At 40.4% G+C, this 18871-nt stretch overlaps 1 long non-coding RNA gene across 1 annotated transcript in view; it reads left to right on the top strand.

Moving 5' to 3' along the window:
* Positions 1 to 17819, top strand: part of LOC138822163 (uncharacterized) — a 31513-nt gene extending 13694 nt beyond the window's left edge. Inside the window, exons 2-3 of the long non-coding RNA XR_011370369.1 lie at positions 12423 to 12510; positions 17367 to 17819. This is a non-coding gene — a long non-coding RNA (uncharacterized lncRNA). The remainder of the gene's footprint in view (positions 1 to 12422; positions 12511 to 17366) is intronic.
* The last annotated feature ends 1052 nt before the right edge of the window (positions 17820 to 18871 follow it).

Raw genomic sequence — 18871 nt, 5'->3', positions numbered from 1 at the left:
GGAAAGAGAGAGAGTTGGGAAAGAGAGCATCTGGGCCTGGGTTAGGCCTTATCTGGGGTATGGGTGGAGAAAGGTGTGGCCACATCAAATTCAGATGTGACCTCAGTGAATGCAAATGTGACCTCTTCCAGGTGTTCCAGGCGCCTAGGTAATGCAGGTACTCAGTGGAGACTTTGCTCTCCATCCAGGAGCAGACCTTACATTCCAGTCTTTTAATAATCATGAAATGGGGCACGGATTCTCTCTGGCTACTTCCTGCTGACAAGGGGCATTGACATTAGGGATAAAAGTCTGAAATTTGGTCCCCTCCCAGAGAAGGCAGTGAGCAGCTGCTGTCCCTTGGTGGTGTGAATTCTTAGGTGAACTCTGGAGAGGTCTCATGACGCATTGAGGGGCTGGAAAAAAATACTAGAGAGCAAATAAATGGCAAGAGGAAGGACTTGGGGCTGAAAATGTTGGTCGAAATGTCCCTAGCTACTTATGACATCTGGCGACTAGGTAGAGGATAAGTCAAGTGACAAAGACAAGAATATAAATTCCTGTTCAGTTAATACGTAGACCGGTATAGACATTGGATGGGCAGGCTTCTTACTTCTATCGACCTCCCAACTGTGGTTAATTTTGAAAGGGCAGGCACAAAGCAGCTGTTTGACAACATCTCCTCTTACACCTATCCATGGTCCCTTGTTCCCCAGACTGGCTGAGTCTAGGTGCTCGTTGCTGGGATGGCTTGTCACAGTTGGTATTCAAGGAGGTTTGAACTCAAGGCCTGGGCACTATCCCTGAGCACTTCTGCTCAAGGCTAGTGCTCTATCACGTTGAGTTACAGTACCATTTCCAGTGTTTGGCTGGTTAGAGATAAGAGTCTTGAGCCATGCTTCCAACCTGTCTCTTTGCAGGTTAGTTGGGAGATGGAGTCTTAGGGATTTTTCAGCCCAGGCTGGCTTTGAACTGCAATCTTTGCCACAAAGGCCCTTTATTATTTCAAATAAGTCAACAAGGAGATCAAATAGAATAGAGAATAGAGCTTACCTGGTCCTTATCAAGAATTGACCAACAAATATTCTGCAATGACTAAACTTGTTAGATGTGATGAAAATTTTAGCACAGATAGGCCCAGTATTTTAAAACCACGTAGTCAGTAGTAGAATACTCAACATAAAACAAAAAAGGCAAAACTCAAAACCTGAATTTTTTTTAATTGTGAAAATACTGTACAGAGGGGTTACAATTACATGGGCAAGATACTGAGTACATTTCCTATCAAGCATTGACAATAGTGTGTATACATCTTTGGTAACAAAGCACATCAGATGGTTGGGCCTCACTTACCAGGGCCTGAAAAAGAGCAACTTATTAGCAAGACACCTTAGAATAGATGGATGGAGTAGTAAGCTTGGTGGAAGTTTAAGGGTCACAATGTGGCCAAGATGGCGAACTAAAGACGGTGAATTTCTGAAAGAATGCAAAGAAACCCTGAACAAATACATCAAGCCTACATTGGCTAGCCTTTGAGAGGGAACCTAGAGGAGGGGTTCCCCAGGACCCAGCCTGCATCACACTCTTCAGGGCACAAGCCAAAATGTTGTAGAAAAGAGAAGTGGAGAGATAGGGAAGGTGGACATGAATGGCAGAGAGAGAGCAAAGAGAGCCTGAAATTAAACTGACTTCGGACCATTTACCATTGAAGTAGCAAAAAGTGTGTACATCTGAGAATGACAAAAAATTAGGCTCTCTGGCTTTCCAGGGAGTGCAGGAGGCATTTCAAAGGGGTTTCACAGCACCCCAGAGCTCACCAGGCAGAAGCAGAATCCTGACTTCCCCAAGAGCCCTCTAGAGAAAAAAGGCCATGTCCCAAAACCAAGCATCCTCGGCTTCAGAGGTGAGCGGCCTTTCAGCTAAAGGCTGTAGGAGCTCTCTGGCATGGTGCCATGTCTGGACAGAGACTGAGCAACTGAGAATTGTAGAGAGTAATTTCACTCACCAGAGTAGAGAAGTGGTGTGGACGTGGATGTGAAGGCCAGTAATGGTATCGGTGTGATGTGTCCACAGCAGACAGACCAATTCGCAAAAGGCCATCAGAACTGTGGGTATTCCTCAGAGCAAAAAGGGAAAAACAAGCAAAAAAAGAAAAAAGAGGAAAAAAAAACAGAGAGGAATCCCACCTATCCTGACTTTAAGCCCTTTATCCGAGTCACGACACCATTTATGTTAGATTTTTAAAAAGAGGTAGCTGAGTAAGAACAGCACCAAGCACTTGGTATTCAGGTAAGGGGTAGGTTTAGTCATTGTTCTGGCTGGCACCAGGCCATCTTGGCCCTCCACGCGGCTGGGAAAGGCCGGGGAAAGACCTGGGAAAGAGCTGGGAAAGAGAAGTGAGAAAGATCGCTGGGAAAGAGAGCTGGAAAAGAGAGAGAGCTGGGAAAGAGAGAGCTGGGAAAGACAGAGAGTTGGGAAAGGGAGAGCTGGGAAAGAGAGAGTTGGAAAAGTACTATGAATTCTTGAATCATTTCTAGGAAGAGGGATTATGGGAAAGTAGGGGTGAGGTTTCTACACAGCAAACATAGAGCCTCCATGATTTAAGGAGCCTTTCATTGGGTCTGGTACTCTTTAATTCTGTTGAAATACTTTCCCTTTTTCCTCTTGAAAAATAAGTTCCAAAATAGAGTTTATTTTAACTTCCATCACTAAAAGTTCTTCCTTTTACTCTATGGGCAGTTCACACATGACCAAAATATAAACCAGCTGGTTTTACTGCATCATATACCTCTGCTATGTATCAAATTTTTCATCCTAATCCTCAAATCATGTAATAATTTGCCTATTTATGACTGAATTGTAGTTCCTTTATTAATAAAAGCTAATGGGAAAGGATTGTGTATTTAGTTGATGAATAGACCTACATTTTATTTCCCTGAGATACTGTAGCAGAGTATTAAAAGGAATGTAATATATATATATATATTATATAATTTATAATATATATAATATATAATATATAATATATATATATATATATATATATATTTGGGGGGGTCCCATCGAGGGGCCTGAACCTGGGCCTGAGCACTGTCCCTCAGCTCTTCAGCTCAAAGCTAGTGCTCTACCACTTGAGCCACAGCGCCACTTCCAGCTTTTTTATTTTTGCTTATGGGATCCTGAGGAAATCTAACCCAGAGCCTCGGGCATGCAAGGCAAGCGCTCTACCACTGAGCCAACTTCCCAGCCAGGTATGTAATATTTTATTGATAAGTCTATCCCTTAAAATGAATATATTTTGGGGCTGGGAACATGGCTCAGTGGTAGAGCGCTTGCCTTGCATGCCTGAGGCCCTGGGTTTGATTCCTCAGCACCATATAAGCAAAAAGAAAAAAGCCAGAAGTGGCGTGGTGGCTCAAGTGGTAGAGTGCTAGCCTTGAGCTGAAGAGCTGAGGGACAGCGCCTAGGCCCAGAGTTCAGGCCCCACGACGGGACCCCCCTCAAAAAAAGTAATATATTTTAGGATGTCATTATTTTAATGTGAATTATGTAAATGTTGATAATATGCTGTTGGTTATACATTTAGTTTTCAAGAGTTTCACTTAATTGCTTTTTTTGCCCACATATAGTACAAGTCTATTTGCAATTGTTTTTTAATGGCACTAATAGTATAGTTTATATAGAGAAAATAGAGTTATTTTAGGACCCTATGATTGGTTATAGTATTAATAACACAATTAATTTGAAGTATCAATATTTCTCACCAATTACTGACTCTTAATGAGGTTGCGTGTGGAGTTTTGGAGTGCAAATGAGATGGTGGATGTATAGAGTTGTAAGGAAGTGTTTAGGGACCATTAAAAGGCATTGGGTGACCCCAAAGTGTAGGTCCCTGGTCTTCTGTGAGTAACTAGTTCTAGGAAGGTCTCAGGAGAGATCTGCATTGCTTGAGACACATTGTGCTCCTGATATGCATACCCCTGGCCCACCTAGATATGTCCTTTCTGGAGGCCTGGCTCTCTTGTGACTTTATCTATGAAGCACCCAGCCCTCATGGGGGATTTGATATTTCAGTAGCTCTTAAAGCCTAGGCAGAATAGAAGACAGAGCTAACCTCTCCCAGTTCCCAGGTCTTGCTTTGAATGGATGGATGGAGAATAGGGGAGATATGAAGCTGTAGGTCAAGCAGGAGTGGCTCAGGTCATGTGCCAGAATCCCAGATGTTCCTTGTAATTGTAGAAGACTCCTATAGCTTCTACAGTGCAGTGCAGGGCAATGAATATTGGCATTGAAGGCAGGGCCAACATCAGGTACCAGATGTGTCTCCTATAAACATGTCCAGGCCTCAGCCTGCATTTCCTCCTCTGAGAAATTGGGATGGTTTTCTTTCCTGATGGTCTTGCTTTGTGTCTATGAGATCCACTTGGAAGTCTTGCTGAGAAGGTGATGCTGTGATTCCCTCATCTGGGCAAGGAAGGCAGGAGGAAGAGAAGAGAGTGTGAGAAACAGAATCCTTCTCTAAGCTTGTCCTAAGGAGGTCTGTCTATGTGGTAGATAGTGCTTCCAATCTGGCTTTGTGTCAGAGCCTCTGCTACCTGCCTCTGGCTTTACTGGATGGCACCCTTGGCTGCAGAGAGTATGGGCTCGGCTTGAATGTTCCTTGTCTCTTGTGTGTTGGTATACTAACCCGGCCTCCTGATTGATGGCTGAGAACCCTATCTCACTTGGGGGTAAACTTATCTCCAAGAAGCTCCAGACCAGTCACCCCTCTGGGCATTTGATTTACTAGGGAACTCAAGCCTGAGCATAGCATGCACACAGCTGCTGCATTAGGGTGCCTGACAATCTCATCAGCCCTTTAGTGCTCATTTGTGCATACTTGTGGATGTGGTGCCTGGAGCCTACAAGTCCAGCTTCCTTGTTACCCTGGAGCATTGAGGACTTCAGAGTGAGTACTCAGTGAGTACCTAATGGCGCCCAGTACAGAACTGCTCTGTGTACTCACAGTAGTAGACATAGTGCTCAATTACTGTAGGTGATTCATAAGTGAGTTAAGAGGGCACATGGAAGAAGGATTGGTTAGCTTGAGTTCATACCAAAAATAGATGAAAAATATTTAGGTCTTCACAGGAAGGTAATATTGGTTCTGAATATTGGGGGATGAGATCTTCTTTGGTGGTCTCTGGGAAGAGTCTGAGGCCCTGGCAAGCTGTGCACTATTCTATTTGGTTCCTTGGTGCCAAATTGCCTGTCTAATACTAAATGGTTCCTGTTAGCCCCAATCAGATCCTATTACACTAGTGCAATTTGAGTTCCAGCATCAAAAGCTCCTTGTTCAGTTAGCCGAGCTCTTTGAGTTAGTTACTAAATCTGTCTTTTGTGTGAAGCCTGCATGCTTGTCTTGGAAGAAAGTGCTGAAACATCAAATTATTTATGAAGCCTGTTTTCTTTGCTTACTCATAAAGGGATAAATAGCAGTTTTGGAGCCACAGTATTGGCCTGAAAGGAGGAACAATGGCTCATTGTCTTCTCTAGTTCTGAAGGATCATGGTTCCCATGGGGCTCTAAAACAGAGCTAGCTGTGGGTGTGATGGGTTTAATCAAAACTGCTACAAAGACTTTACAAATAGGGCACAAACTCTTGAGAGTGTTTGCATAGATATGAGTCTTTTTTGTATTCATATAAGTAAAACAGTAGTACATTCCTCAGAATAAATACAATTTGTGCATTGTAGAAAATGTGTGTAATAGAGATAAAGCATGATGAAAAACTAATTCCATATCTCAGCAGAAAGGATGGAACACTACCAACACCTTAATGTACAATGTTTTAAATGTCTCTAAGCATGTGTGTCTATCTTACCTTTAGCATATACCTACTAACACCTTTAAAAGAAGGGCATTAAAAGTGTATTTTCTTTTTATTTTCATCACAGCCACGGTCTCTCTCTGGTTCACCAGGTTTCCCATTGACTTGACAACTCTCCCAGAGTCTTAGCTGATCTGTTGTCATCACCTTCCCAATAAGAAATATTCTTAGCCTTATTAAGAGCACAAAACTTGTGGGGGTGAGGTTATCACAGGAGTTACAGCTCTGTGGCCCTTAGAGTAGGGTTTCTAAGTAGTCCCAGGACAGGAGATGGAATGGCTCTGTCACTTAGGAAATACCAGGTTTCTCTGAGTCCTTGGTGGAATGGTATTGGATAGGCCCCTTTATGGCTTGCCCTAAGTTTTTAGGACAGTCAGGACTGAGTTGTGCTATGTCTCCAGCTCTGTCACTTGTCACTTTGTGGGTCATTGAAGATGCTTTTCACTGCTTGCAGATGGCTCCAGTGATGTTTATAGAAACAGTTTCATCAGAACATGCAGTATTTGGGAAATAGCATGGGAAATGCTTGGCTCTGTGGACCTTCTTGTCAGTGTGGGGAAGTAAAAGTACACAACAAGGGACCAGAAAAAACTGTGTCTTCTCCTGATTTTAAGAAAACCTAGAGCCGGGTGCTGGTGGCTCACGCCTGTAATCCTAGCTACTCAGGAGGCTGAGATCTGAGGATCGCGGTTCAAAGCTAGCCCGGGCAGGAGAGACCACGAGACTCCTATCTCCAATAAAACCACCAGAAAACCGGAAGTGGCGCTGTAGCTCAAGTGGTAGAGTGCTCGCCTTGAGCTGAAAAGCTGAGGGACAGCGCCCAGGCCCAGAGTTCAAGCCCCACGACCGACCAAAAAAAAAAAAAAAAAAAAGAAAACCTAGAGTTTTTTTTCTCTTTGCCTCTCATAATGAGTGTCAAAAAGTTCCAACTTGTTCCTGCTACAAAAGAATACTTGCTCAGTGTCCAGGTTCTCACATCCAGCCACTCCAGAAGGGGGAGATGAGTGTGTTCTTGAAGTCTGCCCAGGACTCCATTCTTAGTGGGAGTCCAAGACCCAGGTACCACCTGTTCATCTTGACAAGTTAAAGGCATGAGAGTCTGTGGCTCACCTCACCTCTCCCTTGAAGGATTTGAGCAGGAAATGTGAGGCTCAGCTAGTTTGCCAATAACTGGCATATACCCAGTGTCATAAAAAGGAACAGGATTTTCCCTGTGTCCTTTTACTTCTCTGATAGAAAAGAAGTAATGATTAATTTGTTTAATGTTGGTGATATTCAGCTATTGTGATACCAAGTGGTATATCTTTGAAGTTTGAGTCTGAAATGTTCCCTAAAGGCCCATGTGTTATAGACTTTGTGGCCACCCCATGATGAAGCTGGCAGAACATTTAGCTGTGTGCAGTGATCACCTCATAATTTTGTATTGTGCCTGTCATCCCATTAATTGGGAAGCATATTAAGATTATAGGGAGGCACGAGTCAAGTGTTAGAGTGGCCGTCCAGCAATTATAGAGCTCTGAGTTCAATCCCTAGGACTGCAAGCAACCATTCAGAAACACACCCCATGCTATGGTAGAGTCAACCTTTTTATTCCGCAGCTGAGGTGACCAGCTCCCAGTCTTGTCTACCTTCCTTCCTCCCTCCCTCCCTCTTTCCCCTTCCCTCCCTACCTCTCTTTCTTTCATTGCTTCCTTCTTCTCTCTCTTTCTCTCTCTCCCTATCTTCTTCCTTCCTTCCTTTCTTTCTTGTTTTTGACCTTATAGAAACTCTTGCCTTGTAATCTGTGTTTACTTCACGTTTGTCTTCTGAGTGTGAAGATAGTTTTTCTCCCAAATGCTACAGCAGGTAATCATTTAATATTTTATGTGTTTCCCATCTGCATATTTGTTTGCTTGTTTATCTTGTTTAGGTTTGAACTCAAGACTAGTTTGCCGGGCACATGCTCACACAGCCACTGGAGACACATCTCTACTCCTTTTTAGCTTCAGTTATATTTTATATAGGACCTCCTGTTTTTTGTCTTGACTAGGCAGAACCAACATCCTCCTGTCCACAACTTCCTGGGATTTGAGATGGGATACATGCACAATCATACCCAGTTTATTGAGATGATGTTTCAATTTTTTGTGCAAGATGGCCTCCAACTTTGATCATCTTGATCTCCACCTTCTGAGTAGCTGGGATTTGGGGGGACAGACGTGCACCATCCCATCCTTGGCTTTGAAAAACTTCTTCATTGTTTGTGGTCATTGTCTGTTTCTGGGGGCATTTTCCCCCACCGTGCCTATTTCTTAATGAACAGAGATGTTATTCATTTTGTTCTCTGGTTAGGTTCATGTAAGATGTCAGCAGACTTTTTTGTGTGTGGCAACCTTGGGGTAGAACTTAGGACCTGAGTACTGTCCCTGAACTTTTTTGTTCTAGGCTAGTACTCTACAACTTGAGCCATACCCCCACTTCTGGATTATTGGTGGTTAATTGAAGATAAGATTCTCATGGACTTTTTTTGTCAATGCTAGCTTTGAACCATGATCCTCACGTTTCAGCCACCTGAGTAACTAGGATTATATGCATGAACCATCAGTGTCCAGGTGTCAGCAGACATTTTTAAGGGGGAATGAACAAACGGGTAGTATTTCATTTTCACCTGTCTATAGGTGTTTAATATTGGTCTGATTTTTTTTTTTGCTTAGCTTTTCCTTGGGTGGAGTTAAAAGTTTCTGCTTTTCAACAAAGGATATTAATGTCTACTGAAGGAATAAGAGCTATATCTTAGAGAAACCATCCATATTCTTTTTGAATAAATGTTTATCTATGACAATCTGGGTATGCATATTTCCTGGCAGGTTTTAGAAGTCCAGAATCTTCAGCATTTCAGCTTCCCACAGACTCTTAATTATTTCATCCAGGTCTCCTGTTTCTAGGATTTCTAAAATTTTGAATTCTCTCCTTTATTAGAAATTACAAAATAGGTAATTCTGTTATGCATTTCCTTTGATTTTACTGGGACTTTAGAGTGGTCTTCGATAAATCACTTTCTGTGATCTAACAACATACTTCTGGTGATAAGCTGAAAGTATTACATTCATTTTTCCTAAAGATCTCATTCTTCTCTGTTCAAATTGTTGTCAGTCACTGATCAATGTTGCATATAAATTGAGGTCTCAAAAGCAAAATAATCCGTAGCCTTCAAAATGGATACAGTCCCGTAATTATGAAGGAACAACTATTTTCAGAGACCTCTTGTTATTAGAGATGTGCCTTATAAACCTACTGAGGGAATCTTTGGAGTGAATTTTGTAAGTTTCCTAAGGGCAGGATCATGTTCATACAATTCTGAGCACTTTCTGAGTGTTTTGTTATGTTGGCTTTTTGTCTTTCTTCTCTCAATGTCAAGTCTTAGCATGTAAGTACTCAGTAGTAGAGTTAATCAGGAGTACAGCAGACTTGGTTTACAAAGAGGTGACTCCCAGTCATTTGTTTGTACAACTTCCTTCTCATTGGACCCTCTACGGGCTCTTATTAAGACCTTCAATATTGGGAAAAGGGAGGAGGACTGAAAGGGGATAGGCTTGACTCAATTGTCAATAGGTGAGGACTTTTTATTGAGGAACACCGAGGGGCACAGACCTTCCTACAGTTTGGAGGTTGTGTTTAGGAACTTGGCTATTCATCTGAGCAAGGAGGCAGAGATGAATGAAAGGGCCTAGTCTAGTGAATTGTGCCTTTCAAATGAGCTCACATGGGATGTTCACAGCTGGGTTCAGGCACATCAAACAAACATACCTGGGAATTTGTCTGGCATCTGTATGGACCTGGGACAATAGGGTGGGAGTCAATCCTTCACTCTACATCTGATACTGTTGCCTTTAGTAGTCCTGTGACAGAACACCTTTTGACACCTGAATTCTTTCCTGTTCTACTCACATTTTCTGTCTTATTGCTTAAAGACAAGCTATAAAATACTATTTCCTACTCCTGTGATTATTGAGCTTATGAATTGTCAATGAGCCCTTATACACACGGGATGAAGTAAATTTCTTCCCTGTGGCTTCTGGGCCCTGTTTGGCTAAGGTTAGCCTTTACATACACACACTCTCTCACACACACACACTCACACAAGCACGCACGCACACACGTGCGCACACACACACACACACACACACACACACATGCACACATCTTCAGACTCTCATTGTTTCTAGGCTTTCTCCACGGTATTCATTGTCCCAATCAGAATTACTTAAATACTGAAAATTGGACCCTATTAATAATTATTCTGGGACAATGGCACAAGTTGGTTGGACTCAGAGAACAGGAACACATGATCATTTTAGGTATATCTCACTCTTGTTCCCTTTTCCCCTTGATCTCCATTCTTTTCTATTTAGTTCAGCTCAAGACTCTCTTGTCCTTAGTGGCTTATTGCTAGGAAGCTTCTCTGAATGAAGTCTGAGTTTACTAGGTCAAAATGATGAGGCTCCATGTCAGAAGCCATTTTGTTCTTCAGCTCAGTGTTTAACTACTGGGGTAACATTTTGGAGTGTGGGTTCTATAGCAGGCTGTGTCCTGGCTATTAGTAGCAAGAACTAGACCACAGAGGGCTCAATGTCACTAAATTGTCTGTGTTTGTTGTACATATATGTCTTACATTTGCCATTCTTTTTGGCTTTTCAAGTCCCCTATTCTTAGAGAAGATCAACATTTTAAAGCAGTATCTATTTAAGATAAAAGCCATTTTATTAATGTTAATGATTAACATATCTAGTCACTTAGCTATCTTCTTATATCTTTTACAAAAAACTGTTGAAGCTTCACACCTCTTGTTTAAACTTGTGTAAAGAGATTAAAGGATCAATATTAATACCTTAAGAAGTATTTGATAAGCTATAAAATAGTATCCATGTGTTAGTCCTTATGTTCTGTTTCAAATAGTGAAATTTAATTCTTGACCAATAATGCTATATATCAAGTTGTATAACACTCTCAAAGAAGCTCAGCACTTATATAAGGAATCTACTCTCAAACATAGATTTTTAAATTCTTTGTTTTATATTTCTAGATCTATGTTTTCATTGCTTATACCAATACCAGTTAAGTATGTTTTATGGTCATTCTTTTAACTCATGGTTTTGCATTTTGCTCTCTGGAAAGTGTTTGATGATAAAGATACACTTTAATTTTAACATCAACAAATCTGTGCCTGTTTCATTTTCTACACAATTGAAATGTCAGGTAAAGGCTTTTCAGGAAGGGATCATTTAGACTCTTGCCTGGCAAAGATATCAGCAGTGACAGTGGGCAGTGTTCCTAATGATGGCTACCATGGCAGATGTGGGTGGCAGCTCCAGCTGAGGTGTCTGCCCCTGGCACTGTGCAATCGGTAGCTTCTTGACACCAGTTCTGCAGATGTGGAGACTCATTCTTGGTGTTGTGCCTCTGCACCAAGAATATTCTTGGTGTGTTCTCTGGCTTTCCTGGATGTTTAGAGATGTTTACATACATATTATAAAAAAAAAAATTTAGCCTAGCAGAAGTAGAGAAAAATTATATAAGGAATATTTACCTATCAGCAGGCACATTTAAAAATTGTGCAAATTTTATTGTTTTATTTCTTATCCACTTTACTGTTGCTATTAAAGAATTTAATTAAATTTAATTAAAGAATTCACTCCTAACACTTCAGTATAAGTCTCCAAGAAATAAGGACGTTTCTTTATAACTTTACTATTCTTCATCTTTTCTATTAAGTTAATAGCAGTTCTTTAATATTGTCATTTAAGCCTGTATTTCCTCGATTTTCTAAAAAAAAAAAAACCAAACAAACCTCTGCCTTTTTGTGTGTGTGATATTGGAGACAGAACTCAGGGCCTTGTGCTCCTAGTGTTCCTCCACTTGAGTAATTCCTCCAAATGTGCTCATTTCTCAGCTGAGGTCCTGCAAACATTTCTGCCTAGGCTGGTCCCAAACATGTGGTTTGCACAGGAAGTAGAAATAGCCATGAGGAAAGACACATGTGGATGTGTAGTTGTATATATAGCTATTGAAGGTAAAATATTCTTACACAGAGGCATCCCCCTCTAAAGTCTAATCACCCAATGTAGACTTGTACATGGTATTTGTAAGCAAGTTTAGATGGGGAGAGAGATAGTGGTATGGAATAAATTTCTAGGAAGAAGTAATTCTGCAAAGGGCATGTTCAGGGAAGTGAACAACCTAAGAAAATTAGAGATTTGTGACAGTTTCTCAGCAATTGCAGACTGTGAAGGAAATGGCCCAGCAAGGTAAGTGTGCTTACAGAAGCTATAGGCCAAGCTACTTTGAACAATGACTGGTTTGGTTTGTCACCAGAATGTTCCTGCAGGGGTAAGAGTACTGGCTTATTTCAGATTGCTCAGCCTCAGGTCAGCCATGCTAGGCTCCTTGCTATCAGTATACTTGTTTCATTGTGTGCCATAAGAAAAACACTTTCTTTGATGCTTATCATGATCAGGACAATTGTGAGGGCCATAAGGTTTCAGACTATGACAATAAATGTATTCATTCATTCATTCATTCATTTTTGATGTTTCAGTGTTGTTCTGCCATAGGTCTTGCTGTGCCAGCCACAGTTGAGTCATACCTCCAAGCTTCCTACCAACACCTGAATGAAAGTATTATAGGTGTGTATCCATCTGTTTATTTTATCTTCTATGTTGTATGGTTTCCAACCTTGAATTGATTATTCAAAGAAACCGCCAAGACTGTATAATAAAAGAAAATAATTTCTTTGGATGCTTGTATATGAGAGGAACAGTCAGCAGCTATGTAAAAGAGCCTTGTGTCCTGAGATGGGTTGCATAGTGTTTATGACTTTGAAGTTATGCCTGTGTGTCCCTGTTTGTATGTCCTGAGGTTTGAACTGAGGTCCAAGGTGCTGTCCTGAATTTTCTTTTCAAAACTAGTTCTCCATTACTATAATCTTGCATTTGAAAATTAATGTTTGTTTGTCATAGGGCTTGAACTCTGGGTTGACATTGTCCCTCAGTTCTTCAGCTCAAAATTAGCATTCTGTCCCTTGAGCCACAGCACCTGTTTTCTGGTGGTTTAATGGAGATAAGAGTCACACGGACTTTCCTGCACAGACTGGCTTTGAACCGTGATCCTCAGTTCTCAGCCTTCTGAGTAGCTAGGATTACAGACATGAGCCACTGGCATCCAGCTGGAAATTACTGGGGTTTTTAAACATAGCAAATATTATTGACAAGTAAACAACTGTGGCCTCATCAGAAAGAAGCCCCTTTGCTTTCCACCATTGTCCCATTCCTATAATCTTACCTCAGAAGGATGAGAACTGGAGAATCATGGTTTGAAGAAACTCCTAAAAACAAGTCCACAAAACTCCATCTGTAGTTAACTAATCAAAGTACAGAATGGAGGCCTGATTCAGTTGGAAGAGTGTCAGCTGTGAGCAAGCAAACAAATCCTAAAGAACATGAGTTCATGTTCTTAGTTTAAGTGGTTGCAAAATATGTAGATGACATCCAGGCAGACAGTCAAATAAATAGAAGATGATAGATCACACTTTCTTGTTGCAAGTTGATCCCACAAGGTAAAACAGCTCATAATACTGGATAAAATATAACTTTTAAATTATGAATTGGATTTGAGATGATACCCAATGCATACAATTCTTGCAGCTCCAAAAATAGCTCTTTGCACCCCCACAAATACCAGTTTTTGAAATCAGAGCCTTGCCCTTTCTTGCCTTTGCTTCCTCATCTAGCCGAGCTCTCTCTCTCTCTCTCTCTCTCTCTCCTCTCTCACTCTCTCTCTCTCTCTCTCTCTCTCTCTCTCTCTCTCTCTCCTCTCTCTCTCTCTCCTCTCTCTCCTCTCTCTCTCTCTCCTCTCTCTCCTCTCTCAACTCTCTCTTCCTCGACCCCTCTCTCCTCCCTCCCTTCTCTCTCTCCCTCTCTCTTCTCTCCTCTCTCTCTCTCTCTCTCTTCCTCTCTCTCTTAACTCTCTCTCCATCTTCAATCCTCTACAAAAAATTCAGCAATTTTCATTGTTCTGTTTTCATACATGAAAATAAGTTACATCAAGACTTAAAACCTTTAGCTTTGGGATATACCACTTGGGGTAGCTGGTGGCATACTCATCATTAGACATTTCCAGTCCTGAGAATGGTGGTTACATCTATTGGGAAAGCAGAGGAGGAGCACTGGAGGGCTGCTTAAGCATCTTGAAGACCAAAGAGTACCAGATGGTTAGAGGAAGCCTTGGTTCTCCATCAGGTACCGGAAGAGGGGTGCAGAAAAGTTCTGGTAACTGTTGATTTTGCTATTACCTGTCACAGAAACAGTACTCCAATTTTGATTCAGGTGACCACCCACAAATACACCATTGGTGTATTTTCCAGGCATGAAGTATAAAGCCAGCAAAGCATGAAATCCCTTGTAATGACTTATTTAACAAGAGTCCATGACTTTTTGAGAAGATTGGACCTGGGGCCTAAACCCAGGATATAGAGTGAAGGGAACAGAAAGGCACTGGGCAGAGCAGAGTGCCTGTGGCATCCCAAAATGGTTGATTAGAGTAACAGCAATTATTGTGCACTTCAGTCTAGTCTACATAGGTGGGTTTCAATACTGTAGTTGGATCCACTTACAACGAATGGGACAATGGTTGGAGGCAAAGGGGCTTCTTCCCAATGGGGCCACATTTGTTCATGATATTTGTCAAGAATAGTTTTGCCATTTTTTAAAGCAGTAATTTTCAGCTGGGTGCTAGTGGCTCATGCCTGTAATCTTAGCTACTCAGGAGGCTGAGAACTGAGGATCATGGTTCAAAGCCAGGGTGGGCAGGAAAGATCATAAGATTTTTAAGACTTTTTTATGTATCTAATCAAGCCTATTTCCTATTTCACCCTGACAAAAGCAATGTGAAATGTGTAAAAAATATCAGGTTCAAACAAAAATCAATCCAGCAAGATACATTTGCAGTTTTAAAAGTTACAAGAAAAGTAGTGCCTTGTGGTAAAGTTTCTTACTCAACAATTTCGAATGTCTCAGTGTCTGTGTATAAAAAGATTATGGCAAGGCACGAGTGGCTCATGTCTTTAATCTTAACTATGAAGGAGGCTATGATCAGAGGATTTAGATTCAGTCAGCCTGGAAAGGAAAATCTGATAATCTTTTCTACAGTTAACCAGCAAAAAGCCAGAAGTGGAGATGTGGTTCAAGTGGGTAGAGTGCAAATCTTGAGGGAAAAAGTCAATAGATAACCTTAGGCCTTGTGTTTTTGCATTCGAGTCTCTGTACACACACACACACACACACACACACACACACACACACACACACACACACACACACACACACACACACACACATTATGGAAATTTGGCAGTGTGTAAAAATGTGAAAGGAAAATAATTTTCAGAAATTCACATGTATGTTTTCAAGATGACTTACTTTCCTCTTGATGAAAGCAATAGCAATATGATTATGCCCATTTTAAATGTCTCTGGATTTAGTTATCATAGTCCTTTAATAGTTCAGGAGTTTATCACTAGGCTTAATATAAGAACTCCTGTCTTTATAGAATTAAAATAATTTTCTTTATATTGTCAAGTGTGCTGGACATTACAAACAATTCTATACCATTTTAATAGATTTTTTTTTGCATTTTGTAAACTGAATATGTCTTTTCTTTTGAATGACTCATGAGAAAGAGGTGGTGCCTCTTTGAATTTGCTTCTTTCAATATTGAACTCGGACATAGCTAAGCATTTCCAATCTCTCTTCTAAAACTCACCTTAAGACTCACCATTGAAAATTAATTAACTTTAAGATTTCTTGCCATTTAAGTTGCAGACTTTGATTCTGCAAATCTCAGGTGTCAGCTCTTGCAGTGTCATGTAGTTCTTGTGAGACTGTTTATTTTCCTGGTGTGTATAATTTGTCAGATGTACTCAGCTTACAGTCCCATTATAAGTTTCAAATACATAGAAAATAAATCTGACTTTAATATTCTGATAAAACATTTAGCTCCTTCATGTACACGTTCTATATCCATGAATTCAACTCACTTTTGATCACAATGATTTAAGAGAGTGATTTGATCTGTCAGGAAACTGTACATGCATTTCTTTTTCTCAGGGTTTCCTAAACAATAAAAATACTACTTGTGAAGCATTTATATAATATGGAGCATTTTAACTTCTTTAGATATGGGAGGATATGGATGGGTTCTGAATTGATAATCTGTGTATTTTGGCACTTTTAAAATATAAAAAAAGAAAGGAAGAGTGGGGTGGAAGGAGGGGAGGCCCATCTTGGAGCCAGTTACTAGATATAGGGTCAACCAAAGGAGATCACCTGCTTTCTTGAGGTGGGCTGGGTCTGTAGGGTTTGTCCATTACACAATGGAGGCTTCTCTGCTTCAGAATTCCAGGAATTCCATTGGATGGCCACCAGGAAGCAGGAAGTATGGGTTCCTCAGGGCATTCCACTTAGGCTGTCCTGAATAATCCTGTCCAATTCAGGAAGAATCACAAAATGAGTGTGTTGTGTTCAAATAATTTTGGGAAGCGTCGGGTTAAGCAGGAGTAAGTGCTTCCTCAATGTCAAACACTTCAAAATGTTAACATGCTGATTTTTGTCATGAAGCTAAAACATAACCTCTTTGCCAGTCAGAGGCTTCAAAGCTATACATGCCCATTGGTGGTTTGCCAGAAGGAACTTGACTACCCTCTAGCGTTGCTGCTGAGAATTATCCATACAGGAATTACCTTTCATACAGAAATTACCTGTATGAAAGGTAATAGCCAGAGGGCAAGGGGGTGGGGATGGCGGCGTGGGAAAAAAGTCCAGTCTTTATTCTTTTCCTGGGCATGTGGTCAAGCCTGACACTTGCTCCAGTTCCAGAGCAGGTTTGAATGCAAGAATCACTACCTAATTCCTGAAAAGTAGGAGTTGGTAGGAGGAGAAACACAGTGGAAAAGGGCATCATATTTAGTCTACACCTTGATTTATACCTGCATTAAGCACCAGCTGCATCCCTTACAGCTGCACCCTTCTTTCCACTCCTTTTTTTAGATTGGCATTGGTTGACAAGGTGGTATAGTAGTTGAGGATCCAGCCTCTGGGCTTGAAAACTGGCCCTACTGTTTATTATTCTGTGTGCATAGAGGAGGTTCCTTGGCTTCTCAATGATTTGTAAAATGAAATCAGCTCTCATCAAGCTGCTGCACACATGAAATGCACTAACGGTTTTTCCATTTGAATGAAGCCACTCAGCAAAATTCCTCATATATATATATATATATATATATATATATCTTATATATTTATAGATATAGTATGTATTACATACATTATGTATGATATACACATATTATAAATAGTACAAAACACGTACGTAATCACAACAAGAACAGCCAAGGCACAGCTTCTCCCCCAAAAAATGTATAAGAAGGCAGGGACAGACAAACACCTCTCAGTTCTAACTCACAATTTTAATGGTTTTAACTCTCCAGTTAAGCATCATAGATTGTCCAGTTGGATCAAAAAGCAATATCCTTCTATCTGCTTTCTTCAAAAGACACAACTTACCCACAAAAATGAACATTCTGAAAGTGAAAGGCTGGAATAAAATATATCAAGCAAATGGCCGCCATAAAGAGATGGGAGTTACTATACTAATGTCAGATAAAATAGACTTTAAATTAAAATCAATGAGAACTGACAAAGAAGGTCACTGCATTCTAATTAAGGGAACTCTCCTTCAGGTGGATATTATGATTTAAAACATCTACTCACCAAATAATGGAGCACCAGAAGAAGTGCTACTTTCTCTCAAATCTCACATAGATCCAAAGACATTAATTGTGGGGGACTTTAATACACTACTATCCCCACTAAATAGATCCACCCAGCAAAAAGTCACCAGAGAAACTTCGGATCTTAAAATTTGCATAGATCAACTAGTCTTAACCCACATCTACCAAATATTTGACCCAGCCCCATCAGATTACACCTTTTTCTCAGTAGCACATGGAACATTCTCCAAATTAGACCATATTCTAGGCCACAAAGAAAATCTGTCTAAATTCAGAAACATTGAAATTATACCCTGCATTCTCTCAGACCAGAAGGGAAAAAAATTAGAATTCAATACCAAAAGCCACCAAAGTAAATACTGTAACACATAGAGGCTGAACAACACAATTTTGAACCACCAGTGGGTCATGGAAGATATTAGAAAGGAAAATCAAATGTTCATGATATTCAACAAAAATGTTCACACAAATTACCAGCTCCTCTAGGACACAGCAAAGGCAGTACTCACAGGCAAGTTTATAGCTCTGAGTTTGCACATTATCAAATTGGAAAGATCTGAAACCAACAATTTAATGAGGCAACTAAAGCTTTTTGAAAAAAAGAACAACAAGCCAAACCCCAATCCAGTAGATGGAAGCAAATAAAATTAAATCCGAATTAAATGAATTAGAGTCCAAAAAAAAACTATAGAAAGAATTAACAAAACAAAGAGATGGCTCTTCAAAAAAATAAAATTGACAGACCCTTAACAAATCCTATGGAATGGAAAAAAGAGAACACACCCACATAAACAAACTCAAGAGAGTACAATGGAAATATAACTACAGAAACAGCCAAGATTCATAATATATAAGGGGATACTTCTCAAACCTTTATACTAATAAGTTTGAGAATCTAAAAGATACGGACTAGTTTCTAGCAAATATTGACATGCCCAAACTTAACCAAGATGATTTAAAACCACAGACCCATATGAAGCATCGAAATAGAGCAGCAATAAGAGACCTCCCACCCAAGAAAAGTCCAGGACTGGATGGATTTACAGCTCAATTCTACAAGGCCTTCAAAGCAAAACTCACACCAATACTTCTCCATCTCTTTAATGAAATGCAGAGCAAAAATTCACTATCACACTCTTTTTATGAAACCAGCATAACCCTCATCCCCAAACCAGGCAGGGACTCATCAAAAAAGAGAATTA

This window comes from Dipodomys merriami, unplaced genomic scaffold (assembly GCF_024711535.1).
Source record: "Dipodomys merriami isolate MVZ:Mamm:240054 unplaced genomic scaffold, mDipMer1.0.p SCAF_993, whole genome shotgun sequence".
In the NCBI taxonomy this organism is placed as follows: domain Eukaryota; kingdom Metazoa; phylum Chordata; class Mammalia; order Rodentia; family Heteromyidae; genus Dipodomys; species Dipodomys merriami.
Note: the sequence above shows the minus strand (reverse complement) of the source record. Positions and strands in the feature narration are given on the sequence as shown.